Source organism: Macaca fascicularis, chromosome 1 (genome assembly GCF_037993035.2).
Source record: "Macaca fascicularis isolate 582-1 chromosome 1, T2T-MFA8v1.1".
Lineage (NCBI taxonomy): Eukaryota > Metazoa > Chordata > Mammalia > Primates > Cercopithecidae > Macaca > Macaca fascicularis.
The window spans coordinates 51020510-51045279 of NC_088375.1; the positions used below are offsets into that span (position 1 = coordinate 51020510).

The 24770-nt window shown below is 39.0% G+C and overlaps 1 long non-coding RNA gene across 7 annotated transcripts in view; it reads left to right on the forward strand.

Moving 5' to 3' along the window:
• LOC101925508 (uncharacterized) overlaps window positions 1–24770 on the forward strand; it is a 373900-nt gene that overhangs the window by 62289 nt on the left and 286841 nt on the right. The window contains exon 1 of one of the 7 annotated variants that reach the window (XR_010584617.2): window positions 19214–19311. The exons of the other annotated variants lie outside the window; for them this stretch is intronic. This is a non-coding gene — a long non-coding RNA (uncharacterized lncRNA). Of the gene's footprint in view, window positions 1–19213; window positions 19312–24770 lie in introns of those variants that run through there. 7 annotated transcript variants of the gene reach the window in all.

A 24770-nucleotide genomic window follows, 5' to 3' on the forward strand; every position in this document is an offset into this window, starting at 1 on the left:
GTTGCCAAGTCCACCGACTTCTGTCCTCATTTTCTCCACTGTCTCTTAACAGGGCAGCTTAGAAGGCTCTCATGGCCTGAGCCCCACACTTTCTCTCATCCTTTGCCCCTCTCCTCTTTACACACCATGTTTCAGTCACATTTGTCTTTTCTTAGGTCTTTGAAAACATCTCTACCAGTCCCCTGCTGTTTTCTTGGCAGGAGAGAGCTTCTCTCTACTATTTGCTTGGATAATTTCTCATTTTTAGATCACAGATTTAATATCCTTTTAGAGATGTTTCCCCTAACTACTTTATTTAAACTCACCCCTCATTTCTTCTCTATCTTAGCCCCCCTCTTTTTTTCTATTTGCCATTTACAATTTACTTTATATTGTTGTGTATTTATGGTTTTGTGTTTACACCTTTCCCCCATCTCCTTTACTAGAGTATAAACCCCATAAGCTATATTATGCCCTGTTAGTTGTGGTAGATTTGTTATATAGAACTGTGCTAGATATTATCTATGAATGAATAAAAATAGGACCAAATTGATTATAGTCTATGTTAATATTACCATAGTTTCCTTCCAATAAATAGGTCTTCTTTTGATTCAAATGGTTAAATAAAAGATATAGCATTCTCAAGCATTTTCTAAAGAGTTTCATTTTCCTTATATATGATACCGCTATAAATAAATTGCCTTTTCATTGAGTTTTTCATCCAAAAATTTTAGGTATAATTTAAAAAGCTTTGCATCTCATAATAACACCTAACTTAACTGAATCTGCATGCTTGTATTCAATCTAAATTAAGAAAAGGTATGAAGCTTGATGCACTGTGAAAGATGCTGAAATCCCCCACACTTTCAAGTTACTCCTCCCCTGTCTGTGATGTTGAAGTTCTGCCTTGCTCTAAATCTTCTTCCTCTTTTTTTTCTTTTCTTTTCTTTCTTCCTTCCTTTCCCTCCCTCCTTCCCTCCCTCCCTCCCTCCCTTCCTTCCTTCCTTCCTTCCTTCCTTCCTTCCTTCCTTCCTTCCTTCCTTCCTTCCTTCCTTCTCTCTCTCTCCTTTTTTTTTTTTTTTTTTTGACAAGTTCTTGCTCTGTTGCCAGTCTGGAGTGCAGTAGCATGATCATGACTCACTGCAGGTTCGACCTCTAGGGCTCAAGTGACTCTCTCACTTCAGCCTCTCAAGTATCTGGGACTACAGGGATGCTCCACCATGCCTGGCTGATTTTTGTATTTGTTGTAAATATGGGTTTTGCCATGTTGCCCAGGCTGGTCTTGAACTGCTAAACTCAGGCAATCCACCCCCCACTTGGCCTCCTAAAATGTTGGGATTATAGGCATAAGCCACGACACCTGGCCCTAAATCTTTTTAACTTCCACTTTCTGATGTAGTTGCAGCCAGAAATACACATTAATTGAATGCTTTTGACAGGGATCACTTCAGATAATATTTTATTTATGTAATTAGCTTCCTTTAATTAAGGGTCAAACCTGAGGGGCTTCTTCAACCATTGCTATCCAAACTTTGCATTATGCTTTTAGTTTTACTCAGGGTAATTCTATTCCAGGACAGATAAAATTCCACGAGGACATTCTGACCTGGTTCTGTCCCCTGTACACACAAACAGATAAATTCAACTTCAGCTCCAAGTTCCTTGTTTTTGACTTGTTCATCTTTTCCAAGGCTGAATTGCAGAGACATTGCTTCTGTCTTGTTTTCATTTTATTTTCCCTTCTTAACTTCCAATTTTTTCTTTTTCTGATGCTGAAATAGAAGCATTATCTTGAAAAACTGTTGATAACTCCTTATATGTCTGGGAAGAGAAGCGGACTCTAACTGGGACATGTAGCTTTTACATTTCACCTCTCCTTTAGCACAGAAATTCTTGCAAAACTGTTTCTTGTCATTTAGAAATTTTAGTAGGTATAGGGGCTTAAAGGAAAGGAAATAGAGAAAAGCTGTTCTTCATTAATAGGAGAAGACCTCGGGCTGCTGAATAAAGGAGAGCAGGTTGGAAGACAGGCAAGTGAGAGACAGGAGTTTGAGAGCAGTGAATTAGCAGAAGACTTGGAACTGAAAGAAAGGGAAAGTGAAAGTGCTGGAAATAAAGTTATGTGTGGGGTAAGTGATGAACACATCATATACTCATAGTTTTCTTTACCTTGGTTTCACTCCTATCGGACAAATGCCTATGACTGTGTGAATCTTGTCCAAATTCATCAGAGAATTTTTTTTATTCTATGGGGAGGAAAAATATATGGTTTCATGAAATACTTCTTGCCTTCCTGTCTTTTCTCCTTTCAATTCATTCTGCACCATGGTTAACAAACTGATTTCCTAAAACAGTCTTTCATTATGTCACTTTTAAATGGAAGAATCTGTAATGGTTCCTTATTGCCTATTGTACAAAGTATAAACATCTCATTTTATACTTTAACCACATTCAGCATTATTTCCCATGGTTTTTCCATGCATACCTTTTGCTATCTCCCCTAACTCTAGACTTTTTCTTGGCTTTGCATTTTTAAATTCGTTTCTGTGAAACACATGTATCTTTCATACCAACAGTTAGATTAGTACTATCTGACTATAGATGATACAAACAAATATGACTAAAGTAGCAATCTTTATGTAGTTATGTTGCCTGGAAAGCCTTTTTTTCTTATTATCCTAATAACATAAATTTGTATAGTGTTCATATCTTCCAATCCTTTATCGTGCATGGTCTATATCAACACTTCTCAAAGTTGGATATGAGCAAGAATTATTAGGAAAGACTGAGAGAGATTCCCGTGCCCCACACCCAGAGATTCTGAGTCAACACATGTGGGTTGAGACCCTAGATTTTCCATTTCTAACCAATTCCCAGGTACTTTCCCATACTTTCTATTTTTCTATGATGCTGATGGTTCAGGGACTACATTTTAAGTAGCTCTAGTCTATCCAATAACCCTGAGAAGTAGGCTGTATCATCTTCAAGATAGAAATGGGGAGAATGACACTCGGAGGAGCACACTTGACTAATCAATGGTCCTATGACTTGTGAATGATAGCACTGGAACTCAGGTTCTCTGAGCTGTGATCAAGTATCATTAGTATCTCATCCTACTGCCTGTGTACAGTCTAAGGCATCATACATATTTATGACAGCTTTGAATGCTTAGCTCAATTTTTACTTCAGTCTGGCAAAAAAGTGAAGATTCTTGCTTGTAATGATTTATGGTACTTAGTACACATATTTGTAGTTCTCAAAGTTCAATCCGTATATCCTGTGGGTCTCTGAGATCCTTTCTGAGTGTTTCAGAGGGTAAAGCTATTTTCATAATAATACTAACAACATTATTTATCTTTTTCACTGAGCTGACATTTGCAGTCAGGGTGCAAAAACAAGGGTGGGTAAGACTACTGGCACCTTAGTATGAATCAAGGCAGTGGTACCAAGCTAAACTAGAAGTCATTGTATTTCTTCACCATACATTTACAGTTAAAAAACATGGCAGTGACACTGAAAAGTATCTTTATGAAGCAGTAAAGATTATTGGTTTTATTAGATCTCAACCTTTGTGTGTATGTCATTTTAACTTTCTGTATGACAAAATGGGAGGTTGGAAGAAAGCCCTTTGGTTGCATAGTGATGTGTGATGACTGTTTTGAAGAAAAGCACTTAATGTATGTTTGAATTGCAAGCTAAACTAGCTGCTTTTTTCGTGGCATGTCATTTTCACTTGAAGAGACGACTGACAGGTAAACTAGAGTTATCCTAATTTATTTGGCAGACATTTTCTTAAAAATAAATGAAGTGAGCTGGTCATTTTAAAAAAGCTTCTGATTTTTGTTGTTGTTGTTGTCAATAAAAATATTTGAGCTTCCACACAAAAATTAGAAATTTGGAAAACTTGTATTTATCACCATAAGGTAGTCAGTTTCCCAATACCAAAAGACTTTTCCAATGAGACAGGTGGTGGTATTAATGAGTGTGATTTTTTGACAATTTGATGAAATGGATCAACATTTGGAAGGTCTAAATAGTTCAGTGACAGATACCTTTCACATGATCAATGCATGGTTAACAAAAAGGTCTGTTTAAGGTGCCAAATGGACTAATGATTTTTAATGTAATAGAATACAAAAAGTTCATGGATGTGGTTTTCAATGTCACGTTATGGCATAGTACCAAAGAAGAATAAACACAATTACCCGAAAAGGCTATTAAAATACCCTTTCCTTTTCTAACAACATATCTGTGTGAAGCCATGTTTCTTTTTTCCATAGATTTTAACCAAACAACGTATTACAACAAACTGAATATAGAAGCAAATATAACGAATAAACTGTCTTTGATTAAGCTGGAAGGTAAAGAGAATTGCAAAAGTGCTTGTCAATGCTGCTCTTCTCACTCAAGTATTTTGCTTTGGAGAATGTGGTTATTTTTTAAAAACAGATGTTACTTACGACATCATACAATGGGTTTACATTGTTATTTTAAAGTGAATCAATAAACAAAATATTTTTTAAAGTCTCAATTTTATTTTCTAACATGGCAAATACCAATAAATAAAACCTATGGAAATTTAAGAGTATAAAGGATTTCTTAGACTGAAAAATTTGAGAATTGTTGGCTGACTTTATGAATTTTGGTAATTGATTACATTCAGTATGTTAGTAGCATGGAAATAGAAATGGCCTAAAGTTAAAAATAACAACAACCACCACCACTTTGATTTCGGCTTTGTGAAAATTAAAAGCAATTATCAGTTACAATGCTGTTACCAAGTGTCTGGAATAAAGAATCCTACTATGCAAAATACTTTTAGGCATTTTTAAGTTTGTGTTTTTAATATAATAATGCATACACATGAGTTTAAAAATAAAATTACATTTTAAGAGTCCCAGCCTAATCTTCACTACCTCTTATTTTGTTTCTTCATGGGCTATTCTGTTTAATTCTATTAGCTTTTTCTAATACTTACCCCCTGAATCTAGCACCCCTTATGTGCTCTTCCAGAATCAGACAACCTCACTTGTCTCTAAAGAGTGTGGTTACTTGTTCTATCACCTCCCCAGTGACCAGCCCTGCATAGGCTCTAACTAACCTCACTGAGCCATGACCGAACAACCTCTCACTTCCAGCCTGCCTCCTATGCCTCTTGCCTCATATCCAGGGCGTCCCTATTGACACTGAAGCATGACCTTGCTCACTTGATGAATGCATTTGTTTACCTTTATTTTATTTTATTTATTTATTTTTTGAGATGGAATCTCACTCTGTCACACAGGCTGGAGTGCAATAGCATATCTGAGCTTACTGTAACCTCAACCTCTCCAGTTCAAGTGATTCTCCTGCCTCAGCCTCCTGAGTAGCTGGGATTACAGGCATGTGCCACCACGCCTGGCCAATTTTTGTATTTTTAGTAGAGACAGGGTTTCACCATGTTGGCCATGCTGGTCTTGAACTCCTGACCTCGTGATCCACCCACCTCAGCTTCCCAAAGTGCTGGGATTACAGGCATGAACCACCGTACCCCCAGCCTGTGTTTAACTCACACATGTGAAGTGAACCTTTGACCAGTAAGATATAGAAGCTGATGGTTAAGTCTTCTGCCTTCATCTCTAGCATAATGGACAGTCTCAAGTGATTTCATTTACACAGCCTCTCGCAATTGTGACAATGAGTCATCAGTTGTGCTTGCTATCAAAAGTAGCCGACTTATAATTTGGTAACCACCTTTGATTGGGACTCACCCTTTGCTTGTCTCATTCCCCCTTTCCATTGTTTCTCCTAATAAATGAGCGGCACATCAGCCTTTGCCACAGGCTCTGCTTTTTGGGGAACCCAGATTAAGACTCTCCATATTTCGAAACAAATTTAAACTCTTATCTTTACATTTTTCATTTAAGCATTATCAATTGACTTTTTTCATGAAAAATGAGGATTTAGTGCTCTTATATTTCCATACCCCACTCCCAATACCTTTGCCATTTGCTGTCCCCTCTATAATTCTAATTTTTGGTTAAATGAATATTCAGTGTTTATGTCATTATAATTGCCTTAATATGATTTGCAGATGAGTCACGTAGTATATCAGGATATATTTCTTTACCCTTTAATTACCTAATTTTTATGTACCTAACACTAATTAAACCCCATACTCACTGACAGAACATTAAAACTTCTCTCAATGTAGTCATATGTCCAAGAAATCTATGAGTTCAATGTGAGTGTGTGTGTGTGTGTATGCACATGTGCATGCAGGCTTATCCTTTCTGAAAACTTTCATCTTTTTTCCCCAGTCAGAACTTGCTTTCTAGGTTTGCTGCACAGCTGTCATTCTGGAGTATGTCTTTATCATCATCAGTTCATTTTACACTTGTTTTTGGATCCTCTGTTTTGGATTTTTTTTCTTCCTTTTCTTGGATTTCTCTTTTGCTTTTGTAGAGCACATCTTCCAAGAACCTTCTGAGAAAGTATTTGGAAGGCAGATCTTTTGAGACCGCACGAGTCTGTAAAGTCCATCTACATGTATATGTTGATGGTTTGAGATATAAACTTCTATTGCGTTTGTGCCACATTGTTGGGCTTTTTTTTTTTCTTCTTTGAATTATGGTGTAATTTACTTTGACACAGTATGGAGCTATTCATATATTGTTTGGGCACTTTGTGGGTCCAATGTATCATAATGAAGACATGCTCTTTATGGGGAATTAAAAAATTGTTTATTTGATAAGGTATTCTACTTTACATTTTCATTCCTTCTTTCTACAACAGCAGTTAGGGAGATGTGGATCTCTGAATCGATCCTCTAACTTTCTCATTTTTTTCTTTCCCATCATCCACACTTTTTTGGGGAGGAGAAGGATGAAGATTAGGAATGTCCTCAAGTTTATTTTTAACACTTCGAGTAAATTTTTAGTTATATCCAAATTTTACTTCAAAAAGTTCTCTGAATATTCTTTTTCTAGCATGTGATTCTTGTTTCACATTGGAATATCTTATCTTTTGTAGGTGTTAATTATAATTGCTCTGAAGTTTTCTTCTGCTTCCTGCATTTTCTTCATTTCTTCTAAATTTCTTTCTTTCATCTATCTGGTTGTTGGTTTAGGTTTCTATTTTTAATATCAGAGGCTTCTACTTTGGGATTTTCACCATTTTTATGAAGACGTTCACTTAGTCTTCTGTTTGCATACAGTAACTCATTCTCATTCTCAGAGATGGAATTATCTTTATAAAGAAAACCTTCTATTTTCTGTGGAGTTCCTGAAAGAGTAGTAACTTGGCTTCTTAGCTTGTATAGAAGGACTTTAAGTGTCCTTCCATAAACATTTAACCAGTCTTCCTGTTTCAATGCCATTCTTCATCCCTATCTTCAAGGGTACCAGGTGAATCCAAATGCTTGAGTCTGAGGGACTAGGGCAGAAATCACTGGTCTGATGTTGGTGTCTTACCATAGAAGGTTAACATTTGGGCCTTCTGTGTTCTAAGTCTGTTAATAATTGCCCATAATTTTTTCATATTCTAAAATTTCGTTGGTCCGGGTGCCAGTGGCTCATGCCTGTAATCCCAGCACTTTGGGAAGCTGAGGTGGGTGGATCACTTGAGGTCAGGAGTTCAAGACCAGCCTGGCCAACATGGAGAAACCCTGTCTCTACTAAAAACACAAAATTTAGTCAGGCGTGGTGGCACATGCCTGCAATCCCAGCAACTTGGGAGTTCTGAGGCAAGAGAATCACTTGAACATGGGAGGCGGATGTTGCAGTGAGCAGAGATCACAGCACTGCACTCCAACCTAGGCTACAGAATGAGATTCTGTCTCAAAAAAAATAAAGAAAAAATGTTGCTGAAATATTTTATTTAGTGTTGTCTCATCTGTTCTCTTTGTCCCTGTGAGTTTTTATATATACATATTTTTTGTCATGTTAGTGGCATCCCTAAAGAGAGGGAGAGTACAGACATGTGTGTTCAATATGCCATGTTTAACTTAAAATATATTTCTTTGAATTTTTAAAAAGAGTTTGGAAAATATTTGTATTTTCATGATCCCAGGAACATAAGGAAAGAAGAGACTGGACGGGTGGGGAAAAGATATTAAAATTTCAACCCACCCTTTACTTCCTATTTTACTGAAAAGCTTCCTGGGATATTTAGTCCAAGTCTTTCCCTGGGCTAGTCATTCAATGTGAAACACAGGGTTTTCCTTTAATCTTCCTGGAGAGTAAAATTCAACTTTGACATTACATTCTTCACTTAATCTTAGAATATATTGCTCGTGTAAGTTGTAAAAGGACTGTGTTAATCAGATCGAGCACTAAGTAAATTGCTTAAGCTTCCCTGCCAGTTAGAAAAACCTCAGACTCTTGGGCCTAGTTTTTCTCCTGACAATTCAAATTAGAGAAGAAAAATATTAACTCTAGTGGATTAAAACCCCAAACACAATTTGAAGCCTCAATGCTGTTTTATGTTGTTCACAGAAATGTCTTTTCTATTAATTCAAATTAAGTTGCTTGAGGGCAGAAGCTATGGTATATACTTGTTTTGTGTACTCCATTCCCTCTTCAGGCGTATTTTCACTATAACACCAGTATCAGAATATTCTGAATTGCTTGAAAAAATGAGAAGCTTTTTTCCCTATACCACCAGTATCAGAATTTTCTGAATTGCTTGTCAAAAATGCACACGTACTGGCCGGGCATGGTGGCTCATGCCTGTAATCCCAGCACCTTGGGAGGCCAAGGCAGGCAGATCACTTGAGCTCGGGAGTTTGAGACCAGTCTGGCCAACATGGTGAAACCCCGTCTCTACTAAAAATACAAAAAATTAGCCGGGCATGGTGGTGTGTGTCCGTAGTCCCAGCTACTTGGGAGGCGGAGGTGGGAGGATGGCTTGAACCTGGGAGGCAGAGGTTGCAGTGAGCCGCGATTGTGCCACTGCACTCCAGCCTGGATGACAGAGCAAGACTCTGTCTCAAACAAACAAACAAACAAACAAATGCACACCTACTAAATCAGAATCTCTTTGGATGGGCCTTGCAATCAGACATTTTTTTTTTTTTTTTTTTTAAGATGGAGTCTCGCTTTGTTGCCCAGGCTGGAATGCAGTGGTGCCATCTCGGCTCACTGCAACCTCTGCCTCCCGGGTTCAAGCAATTCTCCTGCCTCAGCCTCCTGAGTAGCTGGGATTACAGGTGCCCGCCACTACGCCCAGCTAATTTTTGTATTTTTAGTAGAGATGGGGTTTCACCATATTGGTCAGGCTGGTCTCGAATCCCTGACCTTGTGATCCACCCATCTCGGCCTCCCAAAGTGCTGGGTTTACAGGTGTGAGCCACCGCACCCAGCCCAGAATTAGACTTTTAAAAGGCATCCAAGGTGATTCTATTTACTTTAAAATTACTTAAAAATTTACCTCACAGTGTGCTAAGTACTGTAGGTGCTTTTAAATCTTTGTTTAATTAAGTAAATGTTAATTCCATATGACATCACTATAATTTATTTACTTAAAAAGAGAATTATGACAATAATGATTAGGCTTTGTAAGTAGAGTCTCCAATGAATCCTATGTAAGGGTTTATATAGCTTCAGAGAAAATCCTTCCAAAACTGGGGCATGATCGTGTTTACAAGATGTTAACAGTTGAATTGTTTTAATGTTATCTGTCCTTAGGTTCAAGCTATTCAATATGCATGAGACCAATCTCCCGTTTCCTTTGGACTGTTTCTATTATTTTGCTGTGCGGTTGCTCTGGTTGTGTATTGCTGTGTTACAAATCAAGCCAAACACAGTAGTAAAGACAAAAACCATCTTATTATGCTTATGGATTTGAAGAGCAAGAATTTGAATAAGGCACAGTGGGTGACTTTTATCTGCTCCACAATATCTGGGGTCTCAACTGGAAAATACCTAAAATGGCTGTGGCTGGAACCATGTGGGGAGTCCTTTACTCACATGTGTGGGCTGGAAAGACTTGAAACCTGTGCTCAGCTGAGACTGTTGACCAGGACACCTGGTCACTCTCCATGTGGCTCTAGCTTCTGCAGCAGGGGCTTGGGTTCTGAGAAGGAGTGTCTCTAAAGGGAGCCATCGAAGTGAGTAATTCAAGGGAACCACACAGAAGCAGCATGGCCTTTCATGACCCGGCCTCAGAAGTCACAAAAACATCATTTCTACCTGATTGTATAGTTTAGGTGGTTTCAAGTCTACCCATCATTAAGGGACAGGACATAGACCACCATTTCTTTTTTTTTCTTTTTTAAAATTTTTTATTCTCCTGCCTCAGCCTCCCGAGTAGCTGGGATTATAGGCATGTGCCACCATGCCCAGCTAATTTTTGTATTTTTAGTAGAGACAGCGTTTCACCATGTTGGCCAGGATGGTCTCAAACTCCTGACCTTGTGATCCACCTGCCTTGGCCTCCCAAAGTGCTGGGATTACAGGCATAAGCCACTGTGTCCAGCCAACTTTTTTATTTTTTGAGATCGGGTCTCACCCTCTCACCCAGGCTGGAATGCAGTGGCATGATCAAGGTTCATTGCAGCCTTGATCTCCCAGGCTCAAGCTATCTCCCACCTCAGCCTCTTAAGTAGCTGGGGCTACAAATGCATGCAACCATGCCTGCCCTTTTTTTTTTTTTTTTTGGTAGAGGTGGGGTCTCCCTAAGTTGCCTGGGCTGGTCTCAAACTCAGACTGCACAGAATTCTTAATGGGAGGATGTGTTAGTCCGTTTTCACACTGCTGTAAAGAACTGCCTGAGACTGGGTAATTTACAAAGGAAGGAGGTTTAATAGACTCACAGTTCCATATGACTAGGGAGGCCTCAGAAAATTTACAATCATGGCAGAAGGGGAATCTTACATGGCGGCAGGCAAGAGAGAGTGTGTGGGAGCACAGGAAAAACTCTCATTTATAAAATCATCAGATCTTGTGAGAATGCACAACTCTGATGAGAACACCTTGGGGAAAATCATCCCCATAATCCAATCACTACCTTCCCTCAACACAGAATTACAAGTCGAGATGAGATTTGGGTGGGGACACAGAGCCAACCCGTATCAGAAGAATACCAAAGAATTTGGGGGCCGTATTTTAAAACTACCACAATGACTAAGAAGCAATTCTACTCATTTAATATCTAAAATCCTTTCTTCATCCTTTGTTTGATCATTATAAATATTTTTGTTTTTCCCGTGAAGGCAAATGTACCCAAACCATATCCCTGCATATTCTTATTTATAGATATAATTTTCACAACCACTCTGAAGTTGATATCACCCTTTCCATTTATCCAACAAAGACACTGATGTATTGAGAGGTAGAGTAGCTCGGTCAAGGTCACACGGTAGGGGCGCTCTGACTCCAGAGCACAGGCCCTTGGCTACTATCTAATCAGCATCACTTTCATATTCATGTGAGATCCTCTTATAGAGAAGCAGGGAAGTTTACATATCTAAATGTCACTGGGAAGAGCTGAAATACACTTCTAAGCTCACTCTATCAAATATCCTAAGCCTTTTAAAAAGTTGCTTTTGGCTAAATGGTGGCTGGATCATAAACCTTATCATCTGTGAAAGCACTGAGGGGCTACAACTTTTTAAGGTTTTCATTTCCTGTGGAAAAAAAGAAAATGTTCTTATTTGCACTCTGCTGCTGAATTTTGACCAGGGAGTAAAAGATGCCTTTCTCCCTGAAAGAGGGCAGGACACTTCCATTTGTTTTTCTCTGAGAGGTTGGCTATTTGGTCTAATTGTTGTGATAAGCTGACTGAGGGTCAGGGAATGTCAGGTGTGCACAAGGCAGCAACACTGGGGATGGAAGGAAGAAGGGTGGTAACAGGTGGAGGCCATAAATAGAATGTGGCCTAGGAAGGGTCAGACCAGGGCACACAAACTTAACTATCTGAAATCAGTTACAGCTGGACTCAGAATCTATACACCAGCTTAAGTCAAAATTCAGTTAATGAAGCTGAAGTCCAAACTGGAGATAAAAACATCTAAGCCTGGAAAGCTGCAAAAGTCACCTTTTATCAAATAAAGAGTGAGGCTTTGCCAGCGTGCACCTCTTCTTGTAAAGTTCATGGAGGAAGAGGTGAGTGGGTGTCCACTCTTCTGCTATTGGCTTGCAGTTCATGGAAATAAGGAAAGCAGGGTCCCAATAAGGAGTTTTGGAGTGAGAAATAACAAGGCATAGGAGTGGTGAGAGAGGGCATCCCTGTCTTGTGCCAGTTTTCAAAGGGAATGCTTCCAGTTTTTGCCCATTCAGTATGATATTGGCTGTGGGTTTGTCATAAATAGCTCTTATTACTTTGAGATTCATTCCATCAATACCTAGTTTATTGAGAATTTTTAGCATGAAAGGCTGTTGAATTTTGTCAAAAGCCTTTTCTGCATCTCTTGAGATAATCATGTGGTTTTTGTCATTGGTTCCGTTTATGTGATGGATCACGTTTATTGATTTGTGTATGTCAAACCAGCCTTGCATCACAGGGATGAAGCCAACTTGATCATGGTGGATAAGCTTCTTGATGTGATGCTGGATTCGGTTTGCCTGTATTTTATTGAGGATTTTTGCATCGATGTTCATCAGGGATATTGGTCTAAAATTCTCTCTCTCTTTTTTTTTTTGTTGTGTCTCTGCCAGGCTTTGGTATCAAGATGATGCTGGCCTCATAAAATGAGATAGGGAGGATTCCCTCTTTTTCTATTGATTGGAATAGTTTCAGAAGGAATGGTACCAGCTCCTCTTTGTACCTCTGGTAGAATTAGACTGTGAATCTGTCTGGTCCTGGGCTTTTTTTGGTTGGTAGGCTATTAATTATTGCCTCAATTTCAGAGCTTGTTATTGGTCTATTCAGAGATTCAACTTCTTCCTAGTTTAGTCTTGGGAGGGTGTATGTGTCCAGTAATTTATCCATTTCTTCTAGATTTTCTAGTTTTTGCATAGAGGTGTTTGTAGTATTCTCTGATGGTAGTTTGTATTTCTGTGGGATCGTTGGTGATATCCCTTTTATCACTTTTTATTGCATCTATTTTTAGATTCTTTTCTCTTTTCTTCTTTATTAGTCTTGCTAGCGGTCTATCAATTTTGTTGATCTTTTCAAAAAACCAGCTCCTGGATTCATTGATTCTTTGGAGGGTTTTTTGTGTCTCTATCTCCTTCAGTTCTGCTCTGATCTTAGTTATTTCTTGCCTTCTGCTAACTTTTGAATGTGTTTGCTCTTGCTTCTCTAGTTCTTTTAATTGTGATGTTAGGGTGTCAATTTTAGATCTTTCCAGCTTTCTCTTGTGGGCATTTAGTGCTATAAATTTCTCTTTGCACACTGTTTTAAATGTGTCCCAGAGATTCTGGTATGTTGTATTTTTGTTCTCATTGGTTTCAAAGAACATGTTTATTTCTGCCTTCGTTTCGTTATTTACCCAGTAGTCATTCAGGAGCAGGTTGTTCAGTTTCCATGTAGTTGTGTGGCTTTGATTAATTTCTTAATCCTGAGTTCTAATTTGATTACACTGTGGTCTGAGAGACAGTTTGTTGTGATTTCTGTTCTTTTACATTTGCTGAGGAGTGCTTTTTTCCAACTATGTGGTCAATTTTGGAATAAGTGCTATGTGGTGCTGAGAAGAATATATATTCTGTTGATTTGGGGTGGAGAGTTCTGTAGATGTCTATTAGGTCCACTTGGTGCAGAGCTGAGTTCAAGTCCTGGATATCTTTGGTAACCTTCTGTCTTGTTGATCTGTCTAATATTGACAGTGGGGTTGTTAAAGTCTCCCATTACTATTGTGTGGGAGAAATAACAAGGCAAAACTCAGTTTTTTTTTTTTTGTCATTTCTTCTTAGATTTCTATCTCCTAACATAGGATCACTTATTTGTGAAGTTATTTGTATATCTTTTTTATGGAGAGATCATGTGATACTAATTCTATCCTTAGGGATATGAGAGCATCTTTTCTTCATATTAGGATTTTTCTGTACCCATGAGTTACATGCTTACTTCCTACACCCTCACATGTTGTTTAAATGTGTATAATTAAATTCATAGGTAATTATTTCTGAAACTGCTTCTCTGTCTGAGCAATCTAAATAATTATTACAATGCTTTAAGTCACAATCAGAAATGTTTACTTAGCACAGACCTTTTTTCCCATTACTGCTCTCAAAGGATAACAAATATGTGGCAAATCTAACAATATTCTTTGTCCTCTGTCCATGGAAGACATACTTAATTGGTCACTGTGCACCAAACCTGACCTCAGGTTTTTCTCAACACATATCTCAGGTATACACTCACATTTAATTTGAGTTGATGCTTGAGGTGAAAACCTAAGGCAATATTAAGTACTAATAGTGAATAGAGAAAGAAAATGAGAAAAAAAATGATTTGGACTAACAGTGGGACAGGTCAAATTGACCTGAAATGTGTGATAACAAAATATCCCAAAGCAAATAAAGGTCAATTTGGAACTGGGTGTAACAAACGTTGTTGATGCACCTCCCATATCCTGTGGATTCCCTGATTTTTATTATACCCATGTACAGTCTCAGCCCACTGACAGATTCCCACCTTAAACAACTGCAATTTCCCTTTCCCTACCTGAGGGCTTTCTCATTGGTACTAGAGCTTGCTCAGCTGTAAAAGATAGACCAGAAAGTTTGAGGGAGCTAATCCCTGGGAGGCAATCCTTAATCTATAGGGGTGGCAGTGGTGGACACGTGCTGTAGCTTCCCTCTCTTGTAGTGATAGGGTCCTGGGGCCCTGAAGTTTGGCTCTAGGGTTTCTTAGAGAATCTCCAGCTATATTGAGCTCCTCTTGCTTTTTATTCATTTTTCTACCTTCCTTGTCTCACTTTCCTAACTTTCTTACCTGTCTTTCTGAGTTTACCTTCCAAATTGTCTATCTGCCTCTAAGTCCTTATCTAAGCATCTGCTTTTAGAGGAGCCCAACTAAAGAATCAAGGTTCACAAACTCTTACAGGAATCACTAAAATTTTGATTATGTAAGACGAATTAGTTCCAGAGGTCTGCTGTACAACATAGTGCTGTTGACCAAAATATAAAGGTTGTTAAAGCAGAAATAACTTGCCAAAAGTTTATTGGAAGCCTGGCCTGGGAATAGACACACCCACAAAGTTAGGTGTGTTTCACAGTCTGTCACACATTGGAAGGCTTTTATAAGAAAGTTTAGGAGAAGTGAGGGGGGCTCCTCATACCAGAGCTGTCCTTTTTCTTTGGAGGGTAGAATACATATGCAACATACAGGCTAAAATGTGTACTTGCAAGACAATCATTAAAACTTCATGATTCAGAAACAAATGAACAAAACTTCATGGTTCAGAAATAAATGACTGTCCTTTTCAGTGTCAGTAGGTTACATATTAATCAGTACATCAACAATTTGAGGGATTCACAATAAGATTATTTACTCAGTGACAGGATGTAAGCCATGAATCATAAGACCTCCCCCAGCTGGTTAATTTGGAAGCCTGTCAAATGTGACCTATAGGTTATCAGTGCTTATATTTAACAATAATGTATTGTATATGTGTACTAGTCTGTTCTCATGCTGTTATAAGGATATACTCAAGACAGGGTAATTTATGAAGGCACGAGGTTTAATTGGCTCACAGTTCCACAGGGCTTGGGAGGCCCCAGGAAACTTACAATCATGGTACAAGGGGAAGCAAACACATCCTTCTTCACATGGCAACAGCAAGCAGAAGTGCTGAGCAAAAGTGGGAAAAGCCCCTTATAAAACTATCAGCTCTCATGAGAACTCACTCACTATCACAAGAACAGCATGAGGGTAACCACCCCCATTATTCAATTACCTCCCACTGGGTCCCTTCCAGGACACGTAGGAATTATGGGAACTACAATTCAAGATGAGATTTGGGTGGGGACACAGCCAAACCATATCATTCCACCCCTGGTCCCTTCCAAATCTCATGTCCTCACATTTCAAAACCAATTATGCCTTTCCAACAGTCCCCCCAAATCTTATTTCAGCATTAAATCAGAAGTCCACAGTCCAAAGTCTCATCTGAGACAAAGCAAGTCCCTTCTGTCTATGAGCCTGTAAAATCAAAACAAGTTAGTTACTTCCTAGATACAATGGGACTATAGGCATTGGGTAAATACAGCCTTTCCAAATGGGAGAAATTGGCCAAAATAAAGAGATGACAGGCCCCATGCAAGTCTGAAATCCAGTGGGACACTCAAATCTTAAAGTTCCAAAATGATCTCCTTTGATTCCATGTCTCACATCCAGGTTACACTGATGCAAGAAGTGGGTTCCCATAGTCTTGGGCTGCTCCAACCCTGTGGCTTTGCAGGGTACAGCCCCCTTCCCAGCTGCTTTCATGGGCTGTCATTGAGTGTCTGTGACTTTTCCAGGTGCATGGTGCTAGCTGTGGGTTGATCTAACATTCTGGGGTCTGGAGGATGGTATCCCTCTTCTCATAGCTCCACTAGGCAGTGCCCCATATGTGGGGGCTCCCACCCCACATTTTCCTTCTGCACTGCCCTAGAAGAGGTTCTCCATGAGAGCTCTGCCCCTGCAGCACACCTTTGCCTGGACATCCAAGTGTTTCCATACATCCTCTGAAATATAGGCAGAGGTTCCCAGACCTCAATTCTTGATGTCTGTGCACCTGCAGGCCCAACACCACATGTAAGCTGCCAGGGCTTGGGGCCTGCACTCTCAAGATATGGCCTGAGCTGTATGCTGACTCCTTGTAGTCAAAGCTGGAGTGTCTGAGATGCAGGGCACCAAGTCTGAGGCTGTACATAGCACAGGGGTCCTGGACCTGGCACAGGAAACCATTTTACCCTCCTAGACCTCTGGGCCTGTAAAGGTTTTGACATGCCCTGTTGTGAAGGTCTCTGACATGCGCTGGAGACATTTTCCCCATTTTCTTGGCAATTAGCATTTGGCTCCTTGTAACATATGCAAATTTCTGCTTCTGACTTGAATTTCTCCTTGGAAAATGGGATTTTATTTCTACCTCATCTTCAGGCTACAAATTTTTCAAACTTTTATGCTCTGTTTCCTCTTGAATGCTTTTCCACTTAGAAATTTCTTCTGCCAGATACCCTAAAACATGTCCCTCAAGTTCAAAGTTTCAGAGACCGCTAGGGCAAGGGCAAAATCCTCCAGTCTCTTTGCATAGCAAGAGTGACATTTACTCCAGTTTCCAAGTTCCTCATTTCCATCTGAGACCACCTTAGCCTGGGCTTTATTGTCCATATCACTATCAGCATTTTTGTCAAAGCCATTCAACAAGTCTCTAGGAAGTTCCAAACTTTCCCACATCTTTCTGTCTTCTGAGCCCTCCAAGTCTCTCGGAAGTTCCAAGCATTCCCACATTTTCCTATCTTCTTCTGAGCTCCCTAAACTGTTCCAGTCTCTGCCTGTTACCTGGTTCCAAAGTTGCTTTTACATTTCTGGTTATCTTTTCAGTAGCACCCCACTTCTGGTACCAATTTGCTGTATTAGTCTGTTATCATGCTGCAAGGAAGGAAAGAGGTTTAATTGAAACAAAGTTCCATAGGGTTGGGAAGGGCCCAGGAAACTTACAATTACGATGGAAGAGGGAGCAAACACGTTCTTCTTCACATGATGGCAACAAGAAGTGCTGAGCAAAAGAGGGAAAAAACCCTTAGAAAACCGTCAAATCTCATGAGAACTCACTCACTATCATAAGAACAGCATAAGGGTAACCTCCCCCATGGTTAAATTACCTCCCATTGGCTCCCTCCTAGGACACCTGGGGATTATGGAAACTACAAGATGAGATTTGGGTGGGGACACAGCCAAACCATATCAACAGTTAAACATTTTGTTAAGAGGGTAGATCTCATGTTGTATTTTTTACCATAAAGCAAAACATAGTAAACAAACACCTACAAGGTGGCATGAGGAAACTTTTGGGGGTGATGAATGTGTTTATTACTTTGATTGTGGTGATGGTCTCACATATGTATGTGTATATCCAAAGCCATCAGATTGTATTCATTAAATATGTACAATTATTTGTATATCAATTATAGCTTAATAAAGACGTCAAAAAGAAAAACTCTTATCAATATCACTTTTAATATCTACATAGAAGCCATTAATGTTATTGTTTAACTTTTAGAGTTGGAGGCACCAGTGGTAGACAATTACTTATTTCCTCTCCCTGAAAGAAGATTATACAGCCCTACTCCGTTGAGTTCAGGAGTGGCCATGTGACAGCTCATGATTTTCTGTATTTTTTTTTCCTCTGGTTAAGGCAGGCAAAGTTCCAAGTGAAGCTACACTGTCAGCCTGAGCTCTGGAGTGAAAATGATAGACCTGGAGCAGAGCCTTAGTTGAACTATAATATACATGTATTAAGAATAAGAGTACATGTATTAAATGATTAAGAAATAAACTTTTTTCCTTGCAAATTACTGAGACTTTGGAGTAATTTGTTGCCACAGCATAACTTAGGCTAAATTGACTAATATGTAATCTTTAAATACAATTTAGTACAGTGGTCTCATCATGATTAATCATAAGATTAATTAGGGATATTTACTAGGGGGATTTTTACATGTATAGATTCAAAATTCTGATTCCAATTCAATAGGTTTGGAGTGGAATGCAGGAATCTGCATTTTAACTGTTTGAAACCCAATCACTTTGCTTATTTTAAAGGTGAAAAGAAATTGACAATTTGAAAAGTTTTCTATTCTTTTAATTAATTTATTTAAAGAAACAGATTGTCATCTAGATCAGAGTTTGAATTAATTATAAAAATCTTTTCTCCTGAAGAACAGAAAGGTAAGTTCAATTTTACACCTGAATAGGGGAAGTTCTGAATCAGTATTATCAAAACTAATAAAGTTTAATTGTATGTCATACATATAGGCCACCTGGGTTCAAATCTAATAAAAAATTGTAAATGCTTCATGTTGCTAAGGCCATTAGTAGGCCAGAAAGACAAAGAGTAGTAAGGCTTTAATAACAGAAGGTAAATTTGTTGCACACATGCTCTCAGAAAAATAGTGTCCTTGCTATTAAGAGAGTATGTGTCTACAAGGATAACTCACTGTGGAGACCAGAGATCAAATTAAAGGTGGTTCAAGGTCAGCTGATGGAATTTTCTAGCATCACACTTGACAGCTCTATGCCATTCACTCAATTAGGTCACTGTATATGTTTACATTGTAGAAATTACTTATTCAATTTAATTTTGACTTTTTACTTTGTTGTTTCTAGTCTGAAGAAGACATTTTTAATAGATGCAGCTGATGTCCTAAGTTTCCTCAAGGAGGAGAAAGAAGAGGCAAAAGATTGGCTCACATATAAGTTAATGTAAGACAGAATTTGATAATTATAATAAGAAAGGAACTCCCCCGATATGGATTGGATCTGTGTCCCCACCCAAATTTCATGTTGCATTTTAATACCCATTATTGAAGGTGTGGCCTGGTTGGAAGTGATTGGCTCATGGGGGTGAATTTCTGATGAATGGCTTAGTACCATCCCCTTGGTGCTGTCCTCATGATAGTGAGTAAGATCTGGTCATTTAAAAGTGTGTGGTACCTCTCCTCTCCCTCTCTTGCTTCTTCTCTGGCCATGTGATGTGTCTGCTCCCCATTTGTCTTCCACCATGATTGTAAGTTTCCTGAGGTCTCCCCAGAAGCTGAACTGATGCCGGCATCATGCTTCCTGTACAGCCTGCAGAACCACAAGCCAATTAAACCTCTTTTCTTTATAAATTACCCAGTCTCAGGTATTTCTGTATAGCAATGCAAGAATGGCCTAATACACCCCCCAGACTGACTTAGATTCTTGGCTGATCTATTGCTATAACACAACTTCTGTTTGCAGGGGAATTTGCATATTGTTCAACTTAGGTTCCATAGTCAAGGATACTGCTACATATATTCCACAAGAATCATAGCTACATGAACTGCTGCAAAGGAGGAGTTACATTTCCAGCTTTGGCTTCCTCACCACCACTTAGCCCATTGCAATCTGGCAATTGATGGTGCTGTGTTTCTCAAACTAACTCCTCCAAAGATCACCAATAACTTACCCCATTCATCATCTGTCTAGATTTTGACATTATTGATAAATATTTTTTATTAAATGCCCTGAGGCAGTCTTCTTTGGGTTAAATCTGGCTGGTGTTCTATAACCTTCTTGTACTTGAATGTTGATATGTTGTTGCAGGTTTGGGAAATTTTCTAATATTATCCCTTTGAATAAACTTTCTACTCCTTTCTCTCTCTTTTCTTTAAGGCCAGTAACTCTTAGATTTGTCCTTTTGGGGCTATCTTCTAGATCTTGTAGGTGTGCTTTGTTGTTTCTTCTTCTTTTTTCTTTTGTTTCCTCTCACTGTGTATTTTCAAATAGCCTGTCTTCAAGCTCACTAATTTTCCTTTACCAAATGAACTACTTGATCAATTCTGTTGTTAAGAGACTGATGCATTCTTCAGCATGTCAACTACATTTTTCAGCTCTAGAATTTCTGTTTCTTTTTAATTATTTAAATCTGTTTGTTAAATTTATCTGATAGGATTCTTAATTACTTTTCTGTGTTATCTTGAATTTCTTTGAGCTTCCTCAACACAGCAATTTTGAATTCTCTGTCTGAAAGGTCATATATTTCTGTTTCTCCAGGATTGGTCCCTGGTGCCTTATTTAGTTCATTTGGTAAGGTCATGTTTTCCTGGATGATGTTGACACTTGTAGATGTTTGTATCTAGGCATTGAAGAATTAGGTATTTATTTTAGTGTTCACAGTCTGGGCTTGTTTGTGCCTGTCCTTCTTGGGAAGGCTTTCCAGATATTTGAAAGAAACTTGGGCCCCAAGCCCAATAACACTGTGGTTTTTGCAAGCTTGTAGAGGTACTATCTTGTGGTCTTGTATAACAGTCAGAAGAATTCTCTAGATTACCAGAGAGAGACTCTGGTTCTTTCCCCTTACTTTTTCTCAAACAAATGGGATCTCTTTCTGTGTGCTGAGACATATGAAATTGGGGGTGTGGTGATGCAAACACCCTGTGGCCACCACCACTGAACTATGCTGGGTCAGACCTGAAGCCAGCATGGCACTGGGTCTTGCCTAAGGCCCTTCTTTTCAGGGCAGGGAGTTCCCGCAGGCCCCGTGCATGTCCAGATATGTTATCTTGGAGCCTGGAATTGGAGTCAAAAACCTTAGCAATTTACCTGATGTTTTATTTTCCTGTAGCTAAACTGACACTCAAACTGCGATACAAAGTCCTTCCCATTTTTTCCTCCCCTTTCCAAAGGCAGAGGAGCCTCTCTTTGTGGCTGTCAGCACTACTGATTCACAAGGGTTCTGCCAGGCCACTGTCTATGTTCACTTAAAGCCCAAGGGCTCTTCCATCAGCTTGTGGTGAGTGCTGCCAGGCCTGGGACTTACTTTTCAGGACAGTGAGTTCCCTTCTGACCCAGGGCAAGTGTAGAAATGCTGTCCAAGAGCCTAGGACTGGATCCCAGGACCCCACAGGTCTATTTTTTTCAAGCATCTTTTTCTTGTAGATTTTAAAATACTACACTATTCATTACATCTTTGTTATATACTCATCCTGTGCTTTAGAGATGTAACAAGAGTTTTCAATTACTAAGCACTTGTTACATGCCAGAGGCTTTATATATATTATTTTATTTAACACAACAATCTAGTAGCTAATATTATCTCCATTTCCCATATGAGGAAATTGAAGTTTAGAGAGTTTCAGTCTTTGTAAACCATGGTCATACAACAACTATATATTAGAGGTGAGACTCAACCCAATGTCAAAGTGTAAACTTGTGTTCTTCACCTCTATAGCAGGGTCTCAGAAACCCTTTGTGATAGTTAATTTTATGTGTCAACTTGACTTGGCAAAGGGGTGCCAAGACAGCTGGTTAGACATTATCTCTGGGATGTCTATGAGGGGATTTCTGGAAGAGATTAGCATTTGAATTTGTAGATTGACTAATTTGTCTCATCTGTTAAAGTCCCAAATAGAAGAAAAAGGTAGAAAAGCACATTTACTTTCTCTTTTCTTGAGCTGGGACATCCATCTTCTTCTATCTTTGAAGTGCTCCTGGTTCTTAGGACTTCAGATTTGGACTGGGACTTACATCACTGGCTTTTGCAGTTCTCCAGCAAACAGACAGCAGGTAGTGTGAGCCAGTATCAATAATAAGTTTCGTCGTATATATCTACATATCCTATTGGATCTGTTTCTCTGGAGAACCCTGACTAATACAGACTTTGGTATCATGAGTAGTTCTAGGAAAACAAAATTTTAAAGATGAGTTTTCCGAATTGGTCCTGAGCCTTCTGTAATTATCTCTTTTATATGATTAGATGTTTCCAGTAGTAAAGAGATCCCTGATAGTCCATGTCATGAACAACAGGCATTAAATACGCCTAACCAACCATTAAAGAGAAGCAAGATGCTAAGTGACTCTCCAAGATGCTAAGTAACTTTCTAAAAACGTATTTCAAAACGTTTTTAGAAAACGAGGGAATAAAATAACATTGGTTCGTTGCTCCAATGTTGCTGGACAAAGTGGTGAAAAGAAAAAAATAAACTCAGAAATTCGAATTTCCAGCTCAAGTGCCACATAAATAACCTAAGAGCTTCTAGGTCTGCCCTGAATGAGAGCCTTACCTCCTGTAGTCACAGGTGTGAAATTGCTGAAAATTAAATGCAGAAAATTATCTGTAGTTGACGAAATTACACCACAGGTTGTACTCCCAGACTCACTGGGTGTCTGCTGTTAAAGTGAAGGCATTGATTGGGAAAGAATAGGATCCTGTAAGTTGGGATAGGGATTTGTGGGAAGACCCTGATGAATCTGGGGAACAATGAAACCCTAGATTCTGTTGAATCCTCTTTCCCAGTGGAAGGGGTCTTCTCACCCCTAGTGGAAGAGACATTCTTACCCCAAGTGGCCTCCCCACCCATAGCATTCTGGTCTTTCTACATTAGTCTGATGGGATTAACCCTGTGTTGCCTGAGGAAATGGTGATGGCCTTCCCTGAGGCAGTTGCTATGCAACACAATGCTGATTCTTCTCAGGACCTGCTCCTATCACCCCTCTTTTTTTCTAAGTTTACAACTAGACTTAAGGCCAAGCAAGTACCTAAAGGTGAGATCAAAGTGTCACCCATGAGGAAGTGCACTATACTTTAAAATAACTACTTGAGCTTTCTAATTTATACCAGCAGAAATCTGGTGGAACACATGTCGGAATGGTTAGTAAAGATGTGAGAGAATGGTGGAAGGAACATTAAATTAAATCAGGCCAAATTTATTGGTATGAGCTTGCTAAATAAAGATTTTGCATTTAATGTTGCAGCTTGGGAGTTAGAAAGGGCTCTAACAGTTTGGTTACTTGACTGAAACATGGATCTAAAGATAGCTCACTGCACGTGACTTAGAAATGCCTCAACTACCTTGGATTAACATAGAGGAAAGGATTCAAAGCCTTAGGAGAATTGGAATGGTAGAGTGAATTTTCCATTTAAGATCTACTCATCCACACTGGCTGGGTCCAGAGGCATACCTTTTATTTTGAGAAATAATTTGTGAGGTAAGCCCCAATATTTTTGAAGAGTTCCATGGCCTTTCTTCTATGTTGACCATAGCTTACAGTGAGAATTGCAGACTGTCAGTTGAACAACCTAAATACAGTAGGAGTAATTGGATCCTGGGATAGTTTTGATGTATCTCTCAAATTTCACATGTTGGAAACTTAATCCCCAAATTCATATGTTGATTGGAGGTAAGGCCTTTAGGAGGTAATTAGGATTGTATAAGGTCATTGGGGAGGGGCCCCCATGATAGAACTGGTGGCTTTGTAGGAAGAGAAAGGGAACTTTGAGCTAACATGCATGTTCTTGCCCTCTAATTATGTAATGCTTTCTGCCATGTCATGATGCCGCAAGAAGGCCCTCACCAGATGCCAGCACTATGCTCTTGGACTTCCTAGCCTCAAGAACTATAAACCAAATAAGCCTCTCTCTGTCTCTCTCTCTCTCTCTCTCTCTCTATATATATATATATATATATATAAATATAAATATAAATTATTCAATCTGTGGTATTCTGTTATAGAACAGAAAATGGACTAGGACAGAAAACTGGTACTGGGAATGGGATTGTTGCTAATAACGGATACCTAAAAATGTGGAAATGGCTTTTGAACTGGGTAATGGGCAGAGGCTAGAAGAATTTGGAGGATCAGGCTAGAAAAAGTCTGTATTGCTCTGAACAGGGCATTAAGGGTGATTTTTGTGAGGGCTCAGGGAATATTTGTAACTTCTTATAGATTATTTTACTGGTTGTGCTGAGAATGCTGATAGAAATATGGATAGTAATCGCCGTTCTGATGAAGTCTTAGATGGAACTGAGGAACAAGGTATTAGGAGCTGGAGTAAAGGTCATTCTTGCTATAAACTGGCAATGAACATAGCTGGGTTGTGTTCATAATGCAGAACTTAAGAGCAATGAATTAAGATATCTGGCAGAAGAAATGTCTAAGCAGCAAAGCATTCAGGTTGCTGCTTGGCTAATTTAAATTGCTTACATTAGGCTACGAAAAGAAAAAAATGACTTAAAGATGGAATTTGTAATTAAGAGGGAAGGAAAGCAGAAAGACTTGGAAAACTCTCAGCCTGGTAATTTAAAGAGTAAAAAAGTGTATTCAGAAAAGGAAACCAAGGGTGTAGCCCAGGGACTGTTTGCTAAAGAGATAGAAGGGATCATCAGGACAATGTGAGAAAGAGTCCAAAGGTATTTCAG